Source organism: Rhinolophus sinicus, chromosome 17 (genome assembly GCF_057876585.1).
Source record: "Rhinolophus sinicus isolate RSI-liver-muscle chromosome 17, RSI-T2T, whole genome shotgun sequence".
Classification (NCBI taxonomy): Eukaryota; Metazoa; Chordata; class Mammalia; order Chiroptera; family Rhinolophidae; genus Rhinolophus; species Rhinolophus sinicus.
Genome location: NC_142517.1, coordinates 201013919 through 201039351, shown reverse-complemented (window position 1 = coordinate 201039351; position 25433 = coordinate 201013919). Strand labels below are relative to the sequence as shown.

The following is a 25433-nucleotide window of genomic DNA, read 5'->3' as shown; positions in this document are numbered from 1 at the left end:
TGAGGAACTTGACTGTGCTTTCATGATTTTTTTTTTTTTTTTTTTTAAGTTAGAGTTTATGCTTGAAATTGCTACCGGTAATTCTTGGTGCACTTCCTTTAACATGAGCTCTTCATTTCTTTGGTACTTATCATCAAGGAGAAACTTCACAAGCAGAGGACAGCAGATGAGAGAAGAGTATTTATTGCTTTGTTCCTTTTGATCTCTTTCTCACCATTCACCCACATTTGGATAATCTAATCTTTTTACATGTAGTTAACGATGCGATCATTCTTTAAATCTGGTGACTCTTTTTATATTAAATGTGAAGTTGGCATTTATTGTGATAAAGCAGATGAATGTTTAATTCACTCAAACTGTTTTCCACATCAAGTCTCATAAAATAATTATAAAGTTTTTCATCAAACATATACAGATGTTGTTCTTCTAAACCTAATAATTTTTTTGGATTTATATAGTAATTCCCATGAAACATCACTGGTGAACTGTGTTTAACTTCACTTTTCTACACTTTATTGGAAAGTGTTAATACATTTTTTCACATGGTTCCCCCGACACACACACAATTTTGGATTAAGTTCAATCAGATGCTCTGGAATGTAAATAAAGCAAGCCAATGACTATTTTTCAGTAATTTGAAAACGAAGATCATTAAATTTTTTTTTCAATTCTTATTTTAACTCTTGACAAACTCTTGAAAAAAACCTCTACCCGTAGACAATGTACTTTGGCATTGAACAAGGATAATCTATTTTGTTATGTAAAGCTAAAATCAGAAAGGACTGTAACAGTAGGGCTGTATTATAATAGATTCACTACTTCATGAGAAATTCAGGCCTACAGATGAAGTTTTACTTTTGATACGATCTTCGTGAATAGCTCACACATTAACTGAGGCTCAAAGTTTTCACGTTGTATTTGTGCCATCACTACATAACTTATGTAGTATTTCCATCATAACTTATTTGTTTCAAAGTGTTTATTTCGTCTTTTGTTAACTAGTTTGTTTTGTTACTTTATAGAATAAATAATGTTCTAAACATTTCTCTTGTGGATTTAACAGCATAGTTCCTAACAAGAGTAGAATAACAAATCTGAGATGATACATTTACGATTTGACCATCTTCCAGATTAGAATTATGTCCATGGCTGACGTATCCTCTGTTCACTAATAGTATTATTCAAAAGTGGCATGTTTTCTCTTTCCTTTGCAAATGTTGAGGGTTTCCATGGAGGCTCGTAACATGAGCAGTTCTGCAATTGTGTGTTATGTGGACCGTGGCTAAATTGTTAGGCTTACCTTACGAGGAGCTTCATGAGCTACACCTGACACTGTTATAACTTATAAGAGAATTTTGCTTCATAGTTTGTACTTGCGGAGGTTCATTGATTCTGTATGTAAAATGGATGTTTAGTAGGAAGATGCCAGCATACCTTACTTGATGATATTTTGAAGTAGATGTTTAGGCTGAAGAAAAAGGAAGAATTATGAGGACATTTGGTTCCAAGTGTGAAATATCCTTCATACTGTTTCAATAGTGACTTAAACTTGTTTTTAAAAAATTTTTTTTATGGAGGGGAAGAAATCTGTTGAATTTGTGAAGACTCCAGTTTCAATAAAATTTTTACATTATGGTGGGAAAATATTTGCAAAACTTAAGACTATAGAAATGTGAAGGATAAAGAACTAATGCAGTTGCAGGGCTTTGTAGTCAGAAAATCATTTCAAAAATAATTTGGGTCAATTGCATTTTTAGAATGTTACAAAAATAAATTTTAAAAATAAGTATAATAAATATATAATTTTATGACCATGAAAGGTAAACATTTTGAATCAATTCAGGACATCAAGGCAGCCACGACAGTGCAGCTAAAGACATGGGGAGGACTTCCAGAGCTGCTTCAGAGGCTGGCGGGAGCGGTGGGATGGGTGTGTTCGAATGAGGATTGATGGTGATGTATCTTTTACTGTAATACTTTTTTTTTTTTAATTTGAACATTCACCATATTTTCTGATCACACCTCATATATCCTGGGTGCCTAGAAAAAGTGCTGGGCACACGGCAGGTATTTAATAAATATTTGTTGAATGAAAAAAAAAAAAAAAAAAATATATATATATATATATATATATATATATATATATATATAATTTTAAAAATTAGTGCAGTCAAAAATTGAAAGTATTGAAATATTAATTTTCATTTAATAAAATAAACTTGTAAAATATCTTAAAATATAAATATTACTTTCACTTATTTAGGATTAAATAATTTGGGGGACTCTATTTAATGACGATTAAATTATATTTTCCTGTATCTAAAAATAAGCATATTTTCAAACATGGAAGCACATTTTTCATGATATTTTATCAATAGCTAGACTTTAGCTAATTATAATATTAAAAGCCAAAATGAAACAGTGGAATGATGAATGAATAAATCAAGGCATATAAGAAAAATGAATAAAATCAATTATGTTCTACTAGGAGTACGTAATCCCATATGAAAATAGTAATAGTTGTAAAGAAAACAATTTGTACATATTTTCTTTAAAATATAAAAGCATAGAGCTAATTAAGTTGAAAGAAAATTTAAATCTTTTGCATACATAAAAAGAACATCAAAATGATAAATTACAAAGTAAAAATCAGACTAACTCTATTTTGGGAAGTGTTACGTATGTAGACACTTTTATTCAAATCCTCTCTGCTCTCTGTTGGTGCACTCTATGTTCAAAATCTTATAGCCAAAATACATATTTAGTAAATTTAGGTATTTTTCTGAGGCAGCCATCCAACCACTATTCAAATATAATTTCAACTTATGACCTTTTGAATTGATGGGAAATAATAGCTTAATTTTTTTTTCTAAGTGTCTACATATGATTTTCAGCCATCAGTCTCGCAGAGCAAACAAGTGGGCCATATCCCACTGGTTGGAATGTTCTGAGCCAGAAGACTAAGTATGATACTTAGGTTTAGACCATCAAAATGCACTAAGAATTGGGCACCTTCATGCTGGCCTTGGATATCCCACCAACAAGGTCCATGAACTTGCTCTTTGAAATGAATGGAATGTCAAAGTCAGACGGGGACATGGAAGTGAGCTAACCTGAACCACTCATACACAAGAGAGAATAATCAGTACATTACACGTGTGCTTTGATCAGGTCCCAGTGCTAATCATTTGTTTAGTTAAACCTTGTTTTGATCAAGGTGTTCCCTTATGAAAGCATTTGATGAGCCTGTTTTCCTGGTATGAAATACAAGCCTAATGACATTCAAGCATGTTTTCTTTTAATGTTACAAGTGAAGTACATCGAGTGCACCTTAAATGAAGGGTGCCATTATGGGAGGAGAAAGAAGAGCTACTCCTGGAACACAGATAAAGGGTGAATTATCGAGTTTGTGTTGTTGAATTTTGGAGGTGGGATTTCTTATGTGTTTCAGAGGGAAGAATATTTCTTTTTTTTTTTTCTTTTGTAAGTGTTGAATAGAAGGGACTAATAATCTGGAAAAATTATTCATTTCTGTGACTCCTTCCTGCATTTAGCTAAGGCTTATCATTTCCATCTTGTTTGTACATACCTATGAAATAAGACCTTCACGTTTGGTTCTGAGCTGAGGATCCAGTGCTTCGTGAAACCAAATACTGCTTGAAAAATGAGGCAGATACAGCTGCTTGCTTATCAAATAATTTCCTGTTTCCTCTGGGGCATACAGCTAGACTTCATTCCGCAGCCTCTTTTGAAGCTGGGTTTATTCATGGTGGAATTACAGCTCGTGGAATGTGCGTTGAAATAACATCTGCACATCTGCAGGTCTGACTCATAAACACCCTCCCACACGTCACCCTCTCACATGTCAGTCTCCATTCTCTCTCTTTCCCTGTTTACAGCCAAAGGAACATACTCCAAGATCCAAAGGCAGAGCCATGAGATAGAAGAAACCTAAAGAAAGGTCATCAGGAAAGCCAACCAAGTAGGAACAGCCACATTGTACTGTTCTGTGTGACAGAAATAAGACTTAAGTGTAAGATCTGAAACCATGAAATTCCTAGAAGAAAATATCGGAAGAAACTTCACAGACATTACCCGGAGTAAGATTTTTACTGATATATCCCCTCAAGCAAGGGAAGTAGGAGAAAAAATAAACATGTGGGATTACATCAAACTAAAAAGTGTTTTCACAGCAAAGGAAACCACCATCAATAAAACAAAAAGGGATCCTACTGAATGGGAGAAGATATTTGCCACTGATATATCTGATAAGGGGTTAATATCCCAAATTTATAAAAAACTCACTCAACTCAACTCCAAAAAACAAACAACCCAATTGAAAAACAGGCAGAGGACATGAAGAGACATTTTTCTAAAAAGGACATACAGATGGCAAACAGACATATGAAAAAACGCTCAACCTCACTAACCATTAGAGAAATGCAAATGAACACCACAAATAAACACCACAATGACTAAATTAACATGACAACTAATTGGCTGCAGTTGGTCCTAGGAGAGCAGTAAGGTGATCAAAATTAAAACTAAGCCCTTAGCATTGAAAGAAGAAACAAGAAAACACCCCAGTCAAAATGACTATCATCAATAAATCAACAAACAACAAGTGCTGGCGAGGATGTGGAGAAAAGGGAACCCTTGTGCACTGTTGGTGGGAATGCAGATTGGTGCAGCCACTATGGAAATCAGTATGGAGGTATCTCAAAAATCTGAAAATGGAACTACCTTATGATCCAGCAATTCTACTCCTAGGTATCTATCTGGAGAAATAAAAAACTCTAATTGGAAAAAAAATTATGCACCCCTATGTTTATTGCAGCCCTATACACAATAGCCAAGACATGGAAACAACGAAAATGCCCATTGGTAGATGACTGGATTAGGAAATTGTGGTACATTTATACAATGGAGTATTACGCAGCCATAAAGAAGAAAGAAATCTTACCATTTACAACAACATGGATGGACCTAGAGAACATTATGTTAAGTGAAATAAGTCAGACAGAGAAAGACAAATACCATATGATCTCACTTATATGTGGAATCTAAAGAAAAGAATAAATGAATGAACTAATCAGAAATAGTCTCAGAGACATAGAGGAAAAACTGCGGGTTGCTAGATGGGAGGGGGGATGGGGATAAGGGGGAAGGTGAAGGGATTATAAAGCACAGTCAGTATCCACAAGATGGCCACGGGATTACGAAAATCAATTCAGGGAATGTAATCAATAATGTAGTAAAGATTTTATAGGGTAGCCAATGGACACTTGTCTCATTAGGGAGACCACCTCAGGGAAGATGTGGATACCTGATCACTGCACTGTACACCTGAAGCTGAAGCTGAACAATACTGAATGTCAACTACAATTTTATATATATATAAAGAAGTGGAGTACAGCATTAGGAATAGAGACAGTGGAAATGTATAGCTGTGTGTGATGTCAGAGGGATAGTGGATGGGGGGAAGGGGGGTTGTCACTGTGTGAGGGATATAAATGATAAATGTCTAACTATTTAGAAACAGCAACAACAAAAAACCTTCTATTGTGTGAAGCCACTCTATACTCCTGGAGTTGTTTGTTACAGCAATGAGCCTGCCCTAGTACATAAAATAATTACAGGCTACCATCAGCAAGATCCAGATATATGTAATCAAGTTTATTTTCAGAGAATGGAAAAATATAGCACCCTTTAGAGTTAATACAAGCAACTGATGATGAGTCCTGAGCACCCATAACAGTGCCTGACACACAGTAAAATATCAATAAATGTTTGCTGAATGAAAGTTGGATGATGAGAGACTAAATTAACATGGCAATTAATTGGCTGCAGTTGGTCCTACGACAGCAGTAAAGTGATCAAAATTAAAACTAAGCCCTTAGCATTGAAAGAAGAACAAGAACACAAGTGGGTTGGGACCAGAAGTTGAGCTACCGCATTTCCAGGCCAGCCTGAATTCGATACTGTTTATGTGAGTGACAGTAAGGTTTTAGGTGGAAGCCACTCATCTGGGTGGCAAACCCACCGTCAGCTCTTACCAGCATGATGAAAGAGAACTCCAAATTTCATTGATGTGGTTGTACAAAGAATAGCATCTCGAAAAATACATGATTCACTTCTACCCAGAGATGTGCACTTTCTGTGTTTTTAATTTTATCACATGAATTATAACTCTATTACGAGATTAGTACAGGGCACAGCTTTTTGTTAGAATGAAAGCTCCCTTTTTGTTTATTTTTTTCTAACTTATAAAGTAGCCAGCAATGATGTGCCACTTCCTGTCTGCGTCTCGGTCTCTTTTTGCCCTTTGCTACAAAATCTATTGACTTGGTCTTTGCATACCATCTGAGAGCCGTACATGGGCAAGTGATCTGAAAACAAAGCACGTGAATTTGTAAACAGAAGTGGAAAAATACCTTTTAAAGAAGCTTACTCTAGCAGAAGATGGTCTTTGTCATGGGCATAATTGACTACCAATTACATTTCACAGCAGACCTAGCTAAGATATTACATATGCATAAGGGCAAAGAAAGGCGATTTCTATTTTTTTTTTTTTTTTTAAGTTTTCTTTAGAACAGATGAGTAGGAAGGGAAGGACAGACAGGAGTAGAGAAGAAAATTGTATTTTGTGTTGGTAAGTGTAAAGATCCTCCATTTATTTGATTCTTCCATTCCCTGCACATGTTTGTGGATGGGAATGTAGTAAAAACAAGAATTTCGAACAAACAACAATTGCAAGGAGGCCTGAGAGCCAAACTGGATTGTTTTTTTATGAGTGCCACGATGGACAAAGGTTGGAAAGCTCTGCCATAAATTACTTAGTGAGAACTAGCCTTACTAACTTGACCTTATGTAGTCCAGAAGCCCCAAATTCACTGAGCTCTCCTGTCTCTAACGCATGTGCTGAACCCTTGGCCTGAAATAACCTCCATTTTCCTCTCCTGCCTTGAGAGGCTTCTGCTCACTGTTGACTTAGCAACTCTTAGTCACCATTGGGGCCTCAGTTCAGATGTCAGCAGGTGTCAAACTGCTCCCATTCCCCCTTCCCCGGCACCAGTGGTTTACACTGAGTGCCTCAGGAGCAGACAGCATTGTGGCTTAGTTACATGTAATCATACACGGACAGCAGGCTGCCTTTCTTCCAGACCCTGAGCTTCTTCAGGGCAGAGGCTGTGAACTTCATCTTGTTATCCAGACGGCTACTTAATGTTTGTTCCATAAATAAGTATGTCACACTTTCAAACTTCAGGTGGAAGGAAGAGAGTCGAAACCATGGCCATGGGGTTCCCACATACCACAACCTCCCGGACACAGCCGACTAGGGAGTCTGAGTCTCACGGTCCCTTTTTATTCCTTGATATTGTTGGTACACTCCTTTGTGGAGATACTATCTTTTTCTCTGATCACAACCCTGCATATTACAAATAAAAACCTGCCTCCAGATCTGGCTGGCTTTTAAGAGATAACCTCTGAGCTCTTGGAATGTTTTGTAAGATCAGAGTGTGTTTGCATGCCTGAGGGCTTGGGCCAGGCTGTACAATTGTTACCTAACAGTGTGATTTATGGTGAACACCAGCTCGGCTCTGGGTTGGGGGCTGGGGTCTGAGTAGCTGAGCTCAGTCACATGGGCTCTGCCTGCCGAGTGACTGACCCCCAGCCAAACTCCTAGATACCAAGGCTGCATGAGCTTCCCCGATTGGCAACCCTTTGCATATGTTGTTGCACATTGTTGCTGACAGAATTAGGCATATCCGCATGTGACACCACTGAGAGGGGACACCTAGGAGCTTGTGTCTGGTTTCTCAAGGACTTTGCCCCATGTGCCTTCTCCCTTTGCTGATTCTATTCCATATCCTTTCACTGAATTAACTGTAACTGTAACTATACCAGCTTCTAAGCCCTGTGAGTCCTAGTGAATCATCAAACCTGAGGGTGGTCTTAGGGACTCCTGACACCCCCCACCCCCGATTCAGATACTATGACTTAGTAGTGTGGTATGTGAAAACAAATAGTTATGGAGAGCAGGAAGGGGAGATCCTGGGAAGGTGTTTTAGGGACAGAGTACAATTGGTTCTTTTAGAAAGTTGGGTCTTTCTTTCCACTTTGCTGGGATTGTGTGGTTAGAGCCAGAATTGACATGGCTGGGGCAAACTCTCAGCTTTGCTACTTTTGACACAAAATGCATCTCTATGTACCCAAGGGAAGGGGAGGAAGTAAATAAAGAGTAAGGATATATAACTGGCAATTTAGTAGATTTGGGGGTTCTGACTCCACTCAGGGCAGCTTGTCCATCAGCCTTGCCAGGACAGGTCCCACTGGGCAGCAGGAAAGGCAGACTTGCAGGGGAGCGAGAGGACAGCTGGCCCTTCTTAACCTTACTGGCCATGCCATCCCTTTAAGACCAAGGACATATCTTTACATATTCCATTTGATAAACTCTTGAAATTAGCACTTAGAATCTCTGAGTTAATTAATCAGGTGGGTTTGGGACCTGGAATTTCAGGGCTCGTCTCCTGATGCCGCTGTTTGCCTGCTGTGTGACTCTCAGCAGGTAACTTCTGCCCCTCAGTTTCCTCATCTGTGTCTGGACAGGAGCTGGAACCTAGTAAGTGCTCAGTGAATGCCAGCTACTGTTGCTGGTTTCCATTCTGGATCCATCTAATAACCAGCTGGAGAGCTACCTGAACTGGATATTTGGGAAGAGGTTTATGCTGCCTAAAATAGCTTCCTGGAGCTAACACAAGGAAAAGGGACTGGACCTAGGTCAGCAATTTGTGAGTTGATTATAGAAATTGCTCTTAAATACCATTTCTTACATATTCTAGTCAAGGAAAAGGATTTCTTTAGGGCAAATAGGTTGGGCGGTATCCCCTGGTGGTTTTTCTCCTCCTTCCCTCCCCCTGTGCTTCTATTCTGACTCCTGGCAGCCACTGCTTGCCTGGGGACTGCAGGCATGCAGCTGGCCAGGCAGGACAAATTTCTTGCTTCACCGGACAAAGCAAGCGTGAGAATTAAGCATATCCCTGTGTGACACCCCTGAGACCAAGAGGGCAAATGTAAAATAATAGAAACTTTAATCACAGGCAAACTCTAGGTTTAAAGTAGTCTCTTCTTTTGACATATTCGGGATATAATCCTCAAATGATAAAGCCTATTTTTACACAGATTTGAAAGGCCATAGGCCAGTTGTGTTTTCCAGAACATAATAACCTACATGAGTGTGCTGAGCGCCTGATGGCACATGGCTACCTTATATGACGTGGCTAGGCTGCCCACCATAGTACAGTTAAAAAAAATAACAAGGCATCATGGGGCATTTTATTTCTTTGGGGTCATAGGCTCCATTTCTAAATCCTTAAAAGTTTTGATAAAATTGACATGTGTAAATAAGTGAATAAAAGTTCCTAGCAAAGTTTCTTTGTCTTTAAGAAAAATTCAAATTATATTTAACAAAAAATGAAAACTGAAAATATAACACCCCATATTGGATAACACAGGTAAACAGCACCCATTTCTGAAGAGGAATTTGTTAATGGGTCTCCATAACATTGTAACGATGATATCCTTCGACCCTCTTCTGAGACTGGAATGCAGGATGTTAGCAAACTGGCCTATGGGCCGGATCCCACCTGTGGCCTGTTTTGGTATGGCCAGCAAGGTAAGGATGGTTTGCACAGTTTAAAAGCATTTGTTAAAAGAGAAAGAGGTGGAGGAGGGAGGAAGAAGAGACAGACTACTTGGGCCACAAGCCCCAATTTTTGCTATCTGGCCCTTTCCACAAGTTTACCTTCTCTGATATGACCTTAGGGATAATCTAAAACATGAAAAATCTACATGAACCAGGATGACCTTTGCAGTAGTTTTCTAGTCGTTCAAAAGATTGGGAACAATCTAAATGCCCAGGATAGAAGAATGGTTATGTAACAATTAAGTAATTCGGGTAAAAAGATATTTTACCACAAGTATAAAGTGAGGGCAAGCGAAGACCATGGGTCTATGATGACCAAATTTGCCCATCTGAGGAGGACTTGGACAGCCATTGCTCACAGACATTTTCTCACTCCTCAGTGCTCAACGCAGATGTTGGATAAGCCAGACATTTTAAAATTTGATGATATTTTGCCTAGAACAGGAAGATCTTGAGTTGAGGGATAGACCCTGAAAGCTCCTGAAACCTGGGCTCTGGCTTTTAGAACCCTCGTAGGAGGGAGGTGACACCCAGCGTTGCACAACCTACTGGGGAGACGTTCTAGTTCAAGACACTGGTTTTTCTCTCTCTGAAGGAAGCTTCTCCTTTTCCTGGCAGCTCCCAGGACCCCACATTCTTCAGAGTCTGGTGTGGGTGGGTGAGATACTTATGCTCTTTAATGGAATTATATGTCTCTCCATAACTGGTGCAGTACGGCATGTTACATACATCTCATTATATGGGACTTATGTAGTTTCTCATTATATGGGACTTATGTGGTTATTTCTGTAAAAGTCTGGCTTCAGGGCCATGGCCAGGAATAAAATCAATATCACACTTTTGTTTTATTGAAAAGCATTGGATGTAGTTTACACCACTTGCCCTTTTCAGGGAAAGAGACAATGTCGATTGTTTCAGTCTTTCCAATGAAGAATTTGGGAGGAATTTCCTAACTCAGGCCATGTGCCAGTGATTTCTTAGCAGTTGAGCAAATCGCAGCTAAACACAGATCAGATCTCTCCCCTCGGTGACTCTAAACCCTGCCATGGTCTCTTGGTGCTTGTAAGATAACGTCCAAGCTCCTAGGTCTTGTCATAGTCTCTCCAGCCCACTGACCACAGTACCCCTCTTTCAGCCGTGCTGCCAACACGTGACACTCTTTCTTTCTTCTGCAGTTTCGCATGTTTGGAACCTACAACTTATATGTCACCTCCTCAGACAGTCCTTGGATGATTGCAGCAACCTATCAGTCCTGCCTCTGTCACTTCCATTCCCATAACCCTGTTTTATTTTCTTTGTAACACTTACATTATTTGAAATTATCCTACTAGTTTGTTTGCTTCCTATTTATTTACCTGTGTGTGTATGTATTTGTGCTTTTATTCTCCCCTCTCCTCCCTCACTAGAATGTATGCTTCTTGAGGGTAGGGACATATACCCCCAGCACTTAGAACATTGCTTAGAAGAGAGCCTGGCCCACTTTTTCCATCATGTGCCAGAGGACACCTCCTCAACTTTAGGATCCAACGGTCACCCTCCCAGACCCTCTCAGGAAAACGAGGACGCACCCTCCTCTGTGTTCTGCCGACAAAACTCAAAGTGGCTGTTGTGGTCAAGTGATGTATCAAGTACCCCACTCACCTGTGAGGAGCCTGCAGAGGTGAGGCCTGGACTCTCTATCTACAGCTCAGTCTGGCGTCTGGTAGGGGCAGACTTTTGTTGCCTGAATGAACAAATGAAGAAATCCACAGTTAGTTTCCCAATGTATACTTGTTATTATGTTGAGTTGACTTGAGTCTACAATTAGTCAATTCCTTTTTCTTAAACAGGAAGAAACAAAAAACACACATATTGCTATATTTATTATTCTAATATTATGCTGTCTCTATTAAGCAAATATTAATTTTACTCAGGTTTAAAAATACGAGCCTTTGTGGAGAAGGCAAGCTTGATTTATATTTGGTTTAGCTTTCTTTTTTCTTCCTTAACTCTCTTTCTAAACTTGATAGACAAACAAAACTCTAGAAATCATGTGAATGCATAATACTTTTAGCTGTTATTTCACTGTTATCCACCTTTTTCCCCCATTAAAGGCTTTTACAGTGCCATGGAAAATGGAGTTCTTGAAACAGCTTCAAAGAGTTCATTTCATTTTTCCATTAGATGAGATTGTATTCAGGCCAGACACCTCAGATACAAAGAACCAAGTTCGTCAGAGCCAGGGCTGCAGAGTGCCTGGCATAAAGGCTCGTGGGCAGACATTGTTTAGATGTCTGAGGTTTAAGATCCAACGAAGACGGCAAGATTGTTTGCTCATTCATCCCTTGTTCATCCATCCATTCGCCCATTCATATATCCCTTATTTAGTGACACCTCGCTTGAATACAGAAAAACTTGGGATGAATTATGCTCATGGACAAGAATCAATGAGCTTATAAAAGAGCAACTAACTTGGGAGAGGTTCACAGGTGGCTCAATTTCAGATTGGAGCTGCTCCCAAAGAAACAACTACATTTAAGGCTGTGGAGTTGGACCTGGGTTTGAATCCCAGCTCTGCCACTTAATCTCTGTGGGACCTTGGGTTTTGCCCAACTTTCCTTTTTTCTTTCTTTTTTTTTTTTTAATTATCAATAAAACTGCGGGGGGTTCCCCTTTTCTTTTAAGGTTGTTTTGGGAATTAAATACAGCAAAACTTGTAAGAGCTTGGGTTCAATGCCTGACAATTAGAATGGGCTAATAAATGTCAGCTAAAGGCAGTTTTGGGTACTTGAGTGAGTGGAATTGAGCTGTTGCAGTGACAGTCAGACATTCTTCTGAAACAGTCAGAAAATAAATTGATTTGTGATCCTGGTGAGTGGGCAGGTAATAAATGCATTGAGGAACTTTGCCAAAGAAACAGCTGATGTTTTTGGCACATGTTTTTAAAAATGGACTTCTGAAGATTCCTAGACTTGCCAAGAATGTGCTCAAAGTGGAAGAATGGAAGTTCATACAAGAGGAGGACGGCAAGAGAGGAAGGTGGTTGTGTCTTTCAGGTGCTTCGAAGGTCTGGATGTTCTCGGAGACACCTGGAGTCCTGCACAGGGCTGTTCTGTGAATGTGTGACTTAAAGAGAAATGGAGGTGAGTTTGAGCTAAGCCTCTGTAACACTGAGAAACAAGGCATTCACCCTTGGGGCGCATCCCTGGCTCCTCTCCGCACACCCCTGCTTGGAGACCTCACCCACAGCCCTCTCCAAGGGGCCTCTCCACGTTCACTGTTCCAGAAGTCGTACCCCTGCCTTGATGCTATGAGACCCATTTCTGTTCCCCTGGCAAATCCACACAAACATCCAATCGTCTAATCAGTCCTGCCCTCTGAAGGGCACTGCTCCTGGCTCACACAGAACATGTCAGGCCAAAGGTAGGGAGGGACACAGGGCCACAATTCCATAGTCACAACATTTGCTTGGAGCCAAGACTGAACTTTCCTCCGTCTCTGTCAGCCTGTCTTCAACCCTCACTTCATTCTCCCTCTTCTCTTCTTTTGTCCGATAGCTTTGTGGCTCTTAGAGGGTTTTTTCCCCCACCTTTGACATCTGACTTTAGACTGTCTGCCTGCATTCTCCTTCTAGTACCATGTGGCTCTAGCATCTTTCCTGGTATTTGCCCCTCCTGGCAGCTCTGGAAGCTGAGACTGGACCTCGGCACACCCACTTCCCTCCAGAGAGGGTGCATGGGTAAACGGTGATTTCTGTGTCGTGTTTCCTGGGGTCTCTGGGATACACTGCTTTTACCCTAGTCCTTCCCGAGGTGTGACATATTCAAGTCATCACAGGAGATATTCAACAAAACAAGGTCCCATGCTGAAAAATGCTTAGAAACATTGAGAAATTTTGTACAGTCTCTCCTCCCTCGTGCAGAGTTACAGTATATCTGAGCCTGTTGTATGTTGTAGGCTCTGGAAACACCTGTTGTAAAGAGACCTTTTAACTCAGTGTTTCATAATTGTATTTGAGCAATACAAACATTTCTCCAGAAAGCACTTATGAACAACCCAGAGAACTAATGCCTCATGGAGAATGCTGCTTTCACTTTCTGTAAAGCTGGTACTCCCGTGGGGAGACTGTCGCACCATCGCAGGGGCTGGGCCATACAGTTTTTCCACTTCGTCCTCACAACACCCCTATGAAGTGAATAGTATTACCCCATTTTATTGTATTCTGTTTTTAAGAAATTGCCAGACTGTCTTTCAATGTGGTTGTACCATTTACATTCCTGCCAGCAATGAGTAAGCTCCTGCTGCCCCACGTCCTTGTCAGCATTCGGTGCTGTTAGTAGTTTCTTCCAATTTAAGAGGGAAGTTGAGACTCAGACAGGTGAAGTACTGTGTTTCCCCGAAAATAAGACCTAACTGGAAAATAAGCCCTAGTATGACTTTTCAGGATGACATCCCCTGAACATAAGCCCTCATGTGTCTTTTGGAGCAAACTTTAATATAAGATCCGGTCTTATTTTTGGGGAAACACGGTAGTTTTGCAGAACTCATACTGCTAGTAATCTGCAGAGACTGGGTTTAACCCTGGGACTGCTGAGCCCTGAGCTGCTGGAGTCCTGTTGGGCACCACCAGTGTTCCCACCAGCAATTAGGGGTGAAGAACATGCTATCTTATGTCAAATCACTTGGTGCCACCTGTCAGAAGGGCAGGAGAGGGGCAACGCCACTTCTCTGGAGAAGTGTCTTGGGCAACGAGGGATCCCACTCTGTGTTCCTGTGGGGACTGGTGAATCCAGCCTGTCGTCTCTGCTTCTAGGCCTTGCTTCTTCCTCTCTCTCACTGACCCACCTGCAGTCCACTTCTCACACCTGTCAGATGTATCTTCAAAAGATTTTTAACATTCTGACATTTTCATCACCACTGCCTTTGCTACTCAGAATTTATTGCCAGGATACATAAAGTCCCCTTAGCTGGTCACTTCCACGCCTGCTTCACTACAGTCTCCTGTAATAACAAGAGTTATGCATCATGGCATTTCATTTCTCAATAGTCTCCAAAAGCTTCCCATCACACCTTGAATCAAATTCAGTCTTTACCATCATCTGCATGAATCCAGCTTCTGCCAACATCTCTATCTTCAGGTTGCTCTCCCCTCTGTCAGTTTTACTGTGACCATGTTGGTTTCACCCCGATTTGTGAGTGAGCCCAGCCAAGGTCAGCAGAGCCCCCTAGCCAAGCTCCTAGACACATGGGCAGCTCAAGTTCAGTGTTGTATTCTACAGAGGTTTTGTGATCGCTTGTTATAGGCACCATTGGGCGATAAAGAGCCATTGGGCTGGCTTCCTTTACTCATGTTTGACTGCCTCCTACTCAAAGTGGCAGTTGCTGATTGTCCCGTCACTTTGTTTCTTTATGTTTTATTATTTTATTTTTCGATAAAATAAACTTTATTTTATTTATATTATTGCTTTATTCCTACTTCTTTAGGAATACTTTATTTCAATTTCTTTGCTTTAGTTTCTTTGAGCAGTTAGTATTACTTAAAGTGATAGTACATACTTATCATCCACTTATCAACTGTCAATCTCAATAAATTACCAGAGGGCAGGGATTTTATTTTATTCATCATATATCTCCAGGGTCTATAAGAATGCTTGTGCAAATGAGAGGCTCAACAAAAATTTGTTGAATAAAGGCTAAAATTAAATTATTTTTATGTCACCCTGGGGAGATTTTCTCCGATACCTGCTTACTCCTACTCAATAGTGACGTACTCAGGCTTGGTACTTCTGTACTTCATAGTACTTCCCTCTCTTAGTAATTTCATACTGTTTGCCTATTAATCTGTGTTCTTCTCTAGACTATGCATTCCTAGAGACCAGGAGCTCTGTGTTGGTCATCATTTTGTCCCTAGAGCTTACCATAAAGTCACGGTACACGGCAGTGGTCGCCAAATATTTTCTGAAGGTATGAGTATATATACTACATATATATATATATATATATATATATATATATATATATATATATATATTTATATTTATACTCGTACATTCAGCATGTAGTCAGCGCATTCTGGGGTGAATGACATTAGCTGTTATATTAAAGGAATAAGCAAATAGAGAGAAAACTACCCTAAAAGGAGAATGAGATTCCTTGTGCTCTTTTGTTTGATTTGCACAGTTTATTTTATGGAAATTGAAAATGTTACTTGTAGTTGGCTGAACTGTCTACCCACAGATGATTTAAAATGGTCCCTGAAGAGGGATGACGCAGAAAACCAAGAATAATTGTTGTTGATACATGAATTATGCTCTTCAAGGACACTCAGCAGCCTCTTTATCAGTTGCATCAGGCTCCTCTAAGTTACTGTATTTATGATGTGGACTTGAATTCAGAAGGCTAAATATAGCACCAGAGCCCCAGGCAATTTATAGGAGCCATGGCCAAAAGTTTATCTCCTGTTTTCCATCAAGCACCCATTTGAGCCAGTCCCTCTTGTATTGGCTTATCTGGATAAACCAAGAGCAATGAATATTTTATTAACGATATCCTTATTTAAGGTTAAAAAGCACCCCCACCTGTGACTTACAGTGTAGAACATATTCAAAGCAGGGTTTAGGGCTTTTTGTTTTTATCACTTTTCTCCTTTCTTCCTTCCCTCTTTTTTCCAAAGGGATTGGCTTCAATTGTTTTCATACAAAAGCTGTTTGCCCTGTGTTGGTAGTTTATCTATAAGCCCTGCCTCACCTGTGCATGCATGGCAGTTTGAGCCGTTGCCCTCCCTCCTTCTTTTCCTCCCTCCCTCCCTCCTTCCTTCTTTCCTTCCTTCCTTCCTTCCCTCTTTCCTTCCTTCCTACTTTCCTTCCCTCCCTTCTCCCTCCCTCCCTTTCCTCTTCCACCTTCTCTTCCTCTCCTTCTTCTCCTCCTCTTCCTCTTTCTCTGTCTCTTGTACTAGAGCCTCATTAAATGAGTAGAAATAGCACCCAAACAGTCATTAAATCACTTGACAGTGAGGTTACTATCTAGGTCTAGGCAGAAGTCAGTCTCTATTCAAAGGGCAAATAGTAAAAGCAAGGCTGTGCTGGCTTGGAAAAGCCTACAGCTTTGGCCAATTTGGGAAAAAGTCCAGTGTCATGGTGTGAAGATGTCATCTGTGCCATTGTCTCCTCAGTAGGACCCAGACTGAGTACTAGAAAGGCTCTCAGGCAGAGGTACTTCAGGAGTACAACAGGCAGAGTCTCAATCAGAGCGGTAATAATAACTACCAGCACAGAAATGACCCCCTAAAGACAAGGGGAAAAGGCAGAGAGATTTGAAAATAAGATGAAGGTAGGCAATTCAGAAGATGCAGATTTCCATAAACTTCAGAAAAAACAGTCAGAATAAGAATTTGTCATGGTGACGCTAGGCATTTCCAAAAGGATTGGGGTTCCTATTCCAAGTGACTAAAAGCTTATCCTTCTGGAGAAAGAAAGGGTCACTCATCAGCTTTCCAAAGCCTATTGAAAAATATCTGTGTTTAACTCTTACTCAGTATTCATCAGGCATCCACTTCTCATTCTAGTTTGCTTTCCTCAGCAGACTTGCATGCTCAGAAGTAGTGCCCTCTGGTAGTGTTGTGATTCATGGCCCAGGTCCTTCTCTCATTATAATTTAGTAAACTAGTAATTGGTTTCCTGTTACCAGCCAGTCCTGTGTGAATTTGGGTGATAATGTTACACTGAGGCCCAAGCTGGGGCAAGGCTAGCACCAAAATAATTAGGGCTAGTTTTTCACATCAATAGTGTATACTGGATATGTTAAGGGGTCTGCAAAGTCCTTCTAAACCAAAATTATCTTTCAGATATTCTGTTATAATATCTGAAATCCTATTTTTATTTTTTCAATTTTTATTTATTTATTTTTTAAAGATTTTATTGGGGAAGGGGAACAGGACTTGATTGGGGAACAGTGTGTACTTCCAGGCCTTTTTTCCAAGTCAAGTTGTTGTCCTTTCAATCTTAGTTGTGGAGGGTGCCGTTCAGCTTCAAGTTGTTGTCCTTTCAGTCTCAGTTGTGGAGGGCGCAGCTCAGCTCCAGGTCCAGTTGCTGTTTCTAGTTGCAGGGGGCGCTGCCCACCATCCCTTGCGGGAGTCGAGGAGTTGAACCGGCAACCTTGTGGTTGAGAGCCCACTGGTCTATGTGGGAATCGAACCGGCAGCCTTCGGAGTTAGGAGCATGGAGCTCTAACCGCCTGAGCCACCGGGGTGGCTCTCTGAAATCCTATGTTTAGATTTGTGCTATTAGAATGTAGTTCTAGAAGTTGCCATCATTCAAATTCAATTCAACTTCACAAACTCTTATTGGGTCAACCTTTAGTGCAAAGCAGTGTGAAGAGTGCTTTGAGTAAAAGAACAAAAGGAAAAATAGGGTGATGTTAAAATAAGTTGACCGCTCTTAAGAGCCATAAAACAAATAGTTAAGATACAGTGAAAAGTTAGTACATATATAAAATACTCAAAGGAGTGATAAAAATCGTTATGCAATAAAAATTCTAAGAACTAAGTGATCAGGGGGGCTGGAGTTGCCAGACATATGACTTGGAATTGGAAGACCAAGTAGCCAATCATAGTCACCAATAATTTAGGCTTGATCTGTATTAGCTCTCCAGTCTCCCTGGAAAGAATAGAAGGATTTAGAGTGGATCTGATGGCACTGCCCAGGGTACAAAACAATCAGACAAGCCTGGCTGGGAGGCCCCAGGACAAATACCGAGGGGCTGAACTGTGACTTAACCAGAAAGTTTCCAAGGGCACATCTGTTTGACCATTTGCACAGGGATGTCAGAGTTTTATTGAATTGTGACCTGGGGGTTATTTGATGCACTTAACCCTCTGAATAAGTACCAGAGTGAGCAGTGGAGTAGCCCTATGCATAACCTGTAAAGTCCTTGGAAATCATGAAGTAAAAGGCAAACTGGAAGTGGTTACTGTTAACATGCTGTGAGCAAATTGTTGTGTACTGTACGTTTGTGTGTCCCTCCCATCCCCGGCTAGTCACACTGATCCCCTAACTGCTAATGTGATGATATTTGGAGATGGGACCTTTGAAAGGTAATTATGATTAGGTGAGGCCATGATGGCGGAGCCCCCGCAGTGAGATTAGTTTCTTTATAAGAAAAGAAAGAGACTAGAGCCCCTCTCTCTCTGCACCATGTGAGGACACAGCCAGAAGGCAGCCATCTGCCAACCAGGAAGAGGGTCTTCACTACACAAGGTATCTGCTGGCACCTTGCTCTTGGGCTTCTTAGTCTCCAGAACTCTGGGAAATACATGTTTGATGTTTTAGTCATCCAGTCTGTGGTATTTGTTACAGCAGCCTGAACTAAGACACAAATCAGTACAAAACATGCTGTGAAAGGAATTGCATTCCTTCAGCATTTACCAAAGGAGAACTCACAACCAAGATGTGGTGTTGCTTGACAGGAAGAGAAACTCCTGTTTCTAGCTTTCCAGTCAACTTGACTATGAGATCGGAGTTTTCACACTTGAAACGTTCTTTGGGTTGAAATCGTCATTACCAGGCAGGGGAAGAGGAAGTCGTTATGGACCCTGTGGGACTCAGGAGGGCATTTAGGTCATTTCACCCAGGTCATTACCATTCTCTTCCTACTCCTTTGAAAGGAACAGAGGCTTTGACGTCAGACGCAGGTGACTCATCCTTCCTCTCAGGGCCTCTGGCTGGGATTTGCAGGCTCCCTTTGCAGCAACGACTTTGTTAGTCATTCATTAAAAACACACACACACACACACAAACCAGCATATTGGGAAAGCTGAAGGGAAATGCTTGGATGAACAAGTGATTAAATTTCTTTTTTCATTAGAAAAAACTTACTTGCTTGCTCACAAAAGCAGCCTCATCCAGTACCAGGCACCCTAAGGGCTCACAAGTAAATTCTTGTCGATTGACTGACAAGAGGATCTGCTGGGTCCTTGTAAAACTTGGCATTGAAACTTAACTTTCAGCTATGATTATGTGATCGGTACACAGGCATTTGTGCCTATTCACTCCTCTATAGGAGGGAACGTCCACACTGATTCATCTCTGACCCCACTTCCACGAACATTCTGAAAAGGGTAATGAATAAGGCCCCTTGTGGAATTTTATCTGCATGGGCGCATGTGGGATTCAGTGCAAAGAAAGTTGAATTGTGATCTAAGAACTAGTCTTCATTTTGCTCCAGGAAGCCCCAAGCAAGCGTTCAACCCATTTGAGAACCTGCTGGGGGGTTGGGGTGGGGGGAGTCTCCTTATTTGCTAGCAATGTAGAGGAACAATCAAGAATGAAGGACAAGAGAGTGTTAGTCCTAGATTTCTCCAACCTGAGACAGGATGTATCATTTTTGCTTTGCTCCTATTTAACTAGTCGGGAATCTGAGACCCGTAGAGGGATGGTGAATTAGCCACTGATGTCTAGGAACTCTGGCCTAAGCCCTCTTTTCTTTCCCCTCTTCAGTGATCTCCATGGCTTTACATGCCATCTACATGTGGAGGAGTCATATATTTCTATCTAATCCTAAGCACCAACTGCATGTGTTCAACTTTACACATTCACATGAAGGTCCAATAAGTATTTCAAACTTCACATTCAAACTACAACTCATGACTTCTTCCCCCACTCCCCCAAACTTGCTCCTACTTTGTCTCCCTGAGGAGGGACCACCATTTGTAGTTTTCTAAGTCAAAAAGGTGAGGAATCATACTTGATTTCCCTGTTCTTCTCATTCCCTACATCCAGATCATTAGCAAGACTTTTTCATTTCTATCTCTATTCCCTTCTCTCCACGTCCAATGTCAGTGCCCTCATATAAACCTCAACCACTTTTTATGGGGTTGACAGCAGTAACCCTGAACTGGTCTCTCTTTCACTCTTGACTTCTGTAATCTATTCTCCAATGTGAAAGTTAACATGGAATTCTAAAAATGTTAATCAGATCTTATTACTCTGGTTCTTGCTTTAAAATGCCCACTGGCTTCTCACCATACTGCAGATGACACTCAAGCCTCCCACCATGGCAGGAGGATCTTACGGGACCTGATTTATCGCATTTCACTTTCACCTCCTTGCTCTGGCCTCTCTCAGTGTCTCCCATACACCAATCTTGTCCTACCTCAAGATACTTGCACTTGCTATTTCCGCTGCTGGAAATGTTTTCCCTACCTCTTCACACAGCTGTCTCTTTTCCATCTTTTGATTCAGTTCTCTGAGCGCTCCCTCAAGAAGCCATTTATGAATACTTTTTCTAAATCAGTGTTCCTGGCCCATATCCAATTCCTGTGTGTGACATCACTTAATTTAATACCTTTGCACAATTAATCACAAATAGCAATTATCCAGCTTATTTACTTACTTTTAATTGAATGTCTACCATCTCCCTGCCTCTTTCCAAGTAAATTGTCAGCATTATGTGAACAAGAGCCTTGTCTGTCTTTAAGGAGGCAGTATGGAGCAGTGGTTAAGCTCTCATGCTCTAGAGACAGATTCTTGGATTCAAAGCCCAGCTTTACCACTTACTAGATATGTGCCTCTGGGAAAATTGTTTGATGCCCTGTCCTCATCAGTAAAATGAACACAGTGAATGGACTTGCCTTCTAAAATTGTTGTGAAGAGTTCACTACCCATAAGACATCCCTGGTACAATGGTACATCGTCCAATGGTACATCGACAGCAAATATTAACTGTCACTATTGTTTACGACATACTCGTACCTGTTTAACACGCATTTGCTAAATGACCAATACATTGATGTTATGTATTCAAAGAAGTCTTCTGCTATGTCACAGATCAGATTTTAGAATACACATTGAAAGGGGTTCCTACCTGGGAGCTGAACAGTCGAATCATTCCAGGAAGCTCCGCAGAAACAGTCTGGGAGAGCTGCAGCTGTGGAGAGAGGTTGGAGGCAGCATGTTGAAAGGGAAAATGATAGTAATGGAAGCCTGAGTTTATTTAGTACTCGTTCTGTGTTAAGTACTGTGACCCATTTTTCTTTTTTTTTTTCCCCTTCAAAATTACTGATGCATTACTGCGAAGTTATATGCTGAAGTATTTCGTATGATTCCTTGTTATACCAACCTTCCTCTTCACAGAAGCTATATATGACCCATTCCCCTGTCCTAATACTCTGCTTATCCTTTACCCCCACACCTACCTACAACTTACCCATCTTCAAGTCTCAACTACAATGCCATTTTCTTGAGAAACTTCATCTGACCCTAATGGAATGTTCCAGGCCTCCCAGTAATATATGCTCACCATGCCATCTACCTTAACTTTTTTGCATGTACCATAGCTTACATTAATTTAAGTGATTATTTAATTAATCTGTCTCCCTGAGTAGATTCTACCCTTCGTGGGGCCAGGTTTCTGTCTTGTTTTTCTCACTAATATATCCCCAAAGCCCAGCAACACCCCTTCCCAATGGTTGTCATGTAGGAAATACTGAATAACTGGGCATCGATACTGCAGCAGAATGAATCTCCTCCTAAACCCAACTGTGACTCTTCTTGGAAGATTGAAAAATTCAAAAGCCAGTTTTATGTGAATTGACTCTTTGTGCTTATCAACTCCCATGCTTCTTACTTCCTTCCCAACTGAAAGTAACCCGAGATAATGATGAAAAACAAAATTTGTCCTGAGCGCTAGAAGAAAAGAGAAGTTACAAAAAGAAGAAATTGAAGAGAGATAGCAGTGGGAAATGAAAGATAAAACTAGAAAACGTTTTAGCATCTTTAAAGTTTTATTCCAATGAGAATATTTTTTAAAAATCATAATCATATTTTTCTCTTTGAAACTAAACTGACACTGTGTTATCTGACTTTTTCACAGAGTAACGGGTGCGTTTATTATAACATCTTTGGAAGAAAAGTTTGATTTACTTTTAAATTTTAAATGGCAGTAAAGACGAATTCTGTTGACAACATCAAACTTAAAAATGAAAAAATAGCTCTAGTCTAATTAACATTATTTCTTATGCGTCCAGCTCAGTTAAAAACCAAGGAAATCAAGAAAAAAGAATCAGAAAATAGTAGTATTTTTAATTATCACTTGATGACAAAGGTCATTCCCATTAAAATAAGAATGACTTTAATTCATCATGAACCACACAAATGGTTTACAACTTTTGATTATTCATGCCAGTGATGTCCACTAGGGCTTATGAGGAAACTAGCTAGAAGGCTGATGGAACAAACGAAATAAAACAAAACAATATCACAATGATGAGAGTATTGTCAGAGAGGGCAAAATGAGGAAATGATCAAAACATGCTATTGTTTCCCACTCAATTGATGGTGTATGAAAAGGAGAAATGCTTCTATGGGGCGAGATCAGAGCACTGAGATAGTACCTGCAAGAGAAGTTCTGAAGGAAGCATGACAGGTTTAAATTCAAAGACAATTTGAAAGAGATTTATCAAGTCCGATTGTAAAAAGACCTATTTCAAATGTAAAGCCAAGTCTCTTGTCTGGAATTTGATTTATACCCCCCCTAGCTGTTAGCAAATTAATATTTCAAGCAGGGGTAAGATTTTTCAGAAGGACATATGAAAGATATATTTACCATTTGGGATTGGATCTAAGAACAATAAACTGAAATTACATTATTGATGAAGTTACTGAGGATGTCTTAACATGAATTGGAGCCAAAAAGAGAAGTTTACATAAGAAATTTTTTTCTGAACCAATGCTCATCCTGAAAAATATGGACTTATGTGAAGATAGAGAAATGGCAGAAAAAAAGTAACAGAAAGGAAAAAAACGAAATGAACCAAAACAAAGAACTTCAGAATAGGACCGGCACTCTCTTATCTTTTAAATTTTTTAAAAAGTTTTTTTTGGGGGGGTTATTTTTGCTTCTCTTTTATTTTAATTGATACAAGCAATTTAGGAACTTTATTTCTTCCACAGAAATATGTCTTTTTGAACTATCTATATCAGGGGTGTCCAAACTTTTTTCAACGGTTTTCACCAAGGGCCATATGCGGTAAAATACACAAACAGCCAGGCCACTCACTCGAGGTGAAGTACGTATTGCCTCACCTGGTTTATTTAAGTAAACTAAATATATTTTTGGAATTTGCTGCGGGCCAATTAACAATGGATTGCGAGCTGCAGTTGACCCGCGGCCACAGTTTGGACACCCCTGGTCTATATCTACTGGGGTCAACTTAGGAAAACTACATTTTCCTAGATAGCTAGCCATATCATCTAGTTTTTCAAAGGTATTTGTATAGAGGTCTGCACAGTAGTCTCATTTTAAAAAATTCTTCTATTTCAATAATTATTTCCCCCACTGCCATTAATTTTGCATATTTGTGGTTTCTTCCTCAATTAAGTTAGCTGGTACTTTGTCTATTTTGTAGATGTTTAAAAAATATCTTGTTTTACTAATTAGATCTGCTGTTTTCCTATTGTTTCCCTCATTAATTTCTGGCTTATATTTATTATTTTTTCCTTGTGTTATGTTTTTGTTTACTTTGCCATGGTGGTGGTTATTGCTTTACTGGCTTTTATGAGTTGAGAATTTAGCTGATTTTTTCATTTTCTTTGTATTGATGAAATGTTTAAGGCTATGAATTTTCCTCTATTAACAGCTTTAAATATATCCCATAGATTCTGAATTGTAGTGTTTCAACCAATTATGAAGATTAAAAAGGGACAGTGATCTTCTTTTGGCTTCGCTTACCTATGTATCTTCATCTGCATATCAAAAGCACTTTATCACTCCATTTTGCCATCGTAAATCTTTAATGATATGGCTTGTAGTATTGATTTCAGTATATAGACCCTAGAGAGCTTAACCAACTTTTAGAGATTTTAAAAAATGATTAATAGGTCCATTTGGACATGTCTTAGTAATAAATGTCTAGGTCAAAAATAACAATGATAAATTTTAGAAGTTCTGCTATTTCAGTTACACAGAGGGTGCCAAAAAAAGTATATACATTTTAAGAAAGTTAAAAACTGTATTAAAACTGTAATACTTGATATATACTAATAACAAAAGATTAATACAAGTCATGTGTATACATTTTTATGACACTACTGATATTTTCTTTTATTTAATCACAATTTGATAGAAGTGCTTTTCAATTTAAAGTTTTTAAAACAAACTTTTTATTTGGGAATGATTGTATATTTATAGAACAGTTGCAAAGACAGTACAGAGTTCCTGTATGCTCGTCAACCAGTTTCCCCTACTGTTAATATCGTGTTATCATGGTAATATCATCTGTTAAACCCAAGAACCAACATTGCTGCATTCCTGGGAATTATATGCCAGACTTTTGTTGGATTTCTTCAGTTTTTCCATTCATGGTCTTTTTCTGTTCCAAGATCCAATCCAGGGTATCACATTGCATTTACTTATTATGTCTCCTGAGTTTCCTCTGGCCTAGTACAGTTAAATACTAGTTTTTAAATTTCCAGGAGGAAGGGTCTTTTAGCTTTCTAAAAAATATCTTATTCATAATTATTGATTTTATGGCATTGTCATCACAGAGTATTATTTTCCCATTTTATGCAACTTACTTTCCTTGTGACCTAGTATTTGATTACTTTTGTAAATATTCTATGTGTGCTTGAAAATAAAATGTGGTCTCTATTATCAGGGTTAGAGTTGAGTATAGATCCATAAGATCTATTTTATTGAATATGTTATTTAGGTTTTCTGTATCTTTATTGTCTACTCGATCCGTCTTGTACTGGGA

The 25433-nt window shown here is 39.6% G+C and overlaps 1 long non-coding RNA gene across 1 annotated transcript in view; it reads right to left on the bottom strand.

Moving 5' to 3' along the window:
- Positions 1-11346: 11346 nt before the first annotated feature.
- The window catches only part of LOC148754912 (uncharacterized), a 69260-nt gene continuing 55173 nt past the window's right edge, over positions 11347-25433 (bottom strand). The window contains exons 2-3 of the long non-coding RNA XR_016019755.1: positions 21545-21607; positions 11347-11429 (exon numbers count right to left, since the gene is read on the bottom strand). This is a non-coding gene — a long non-coding RNA (uncharacterized LOC148754912). The remainder of the gene's footprint in view (positions 11430-21544; positions 21608-25433) is intronic.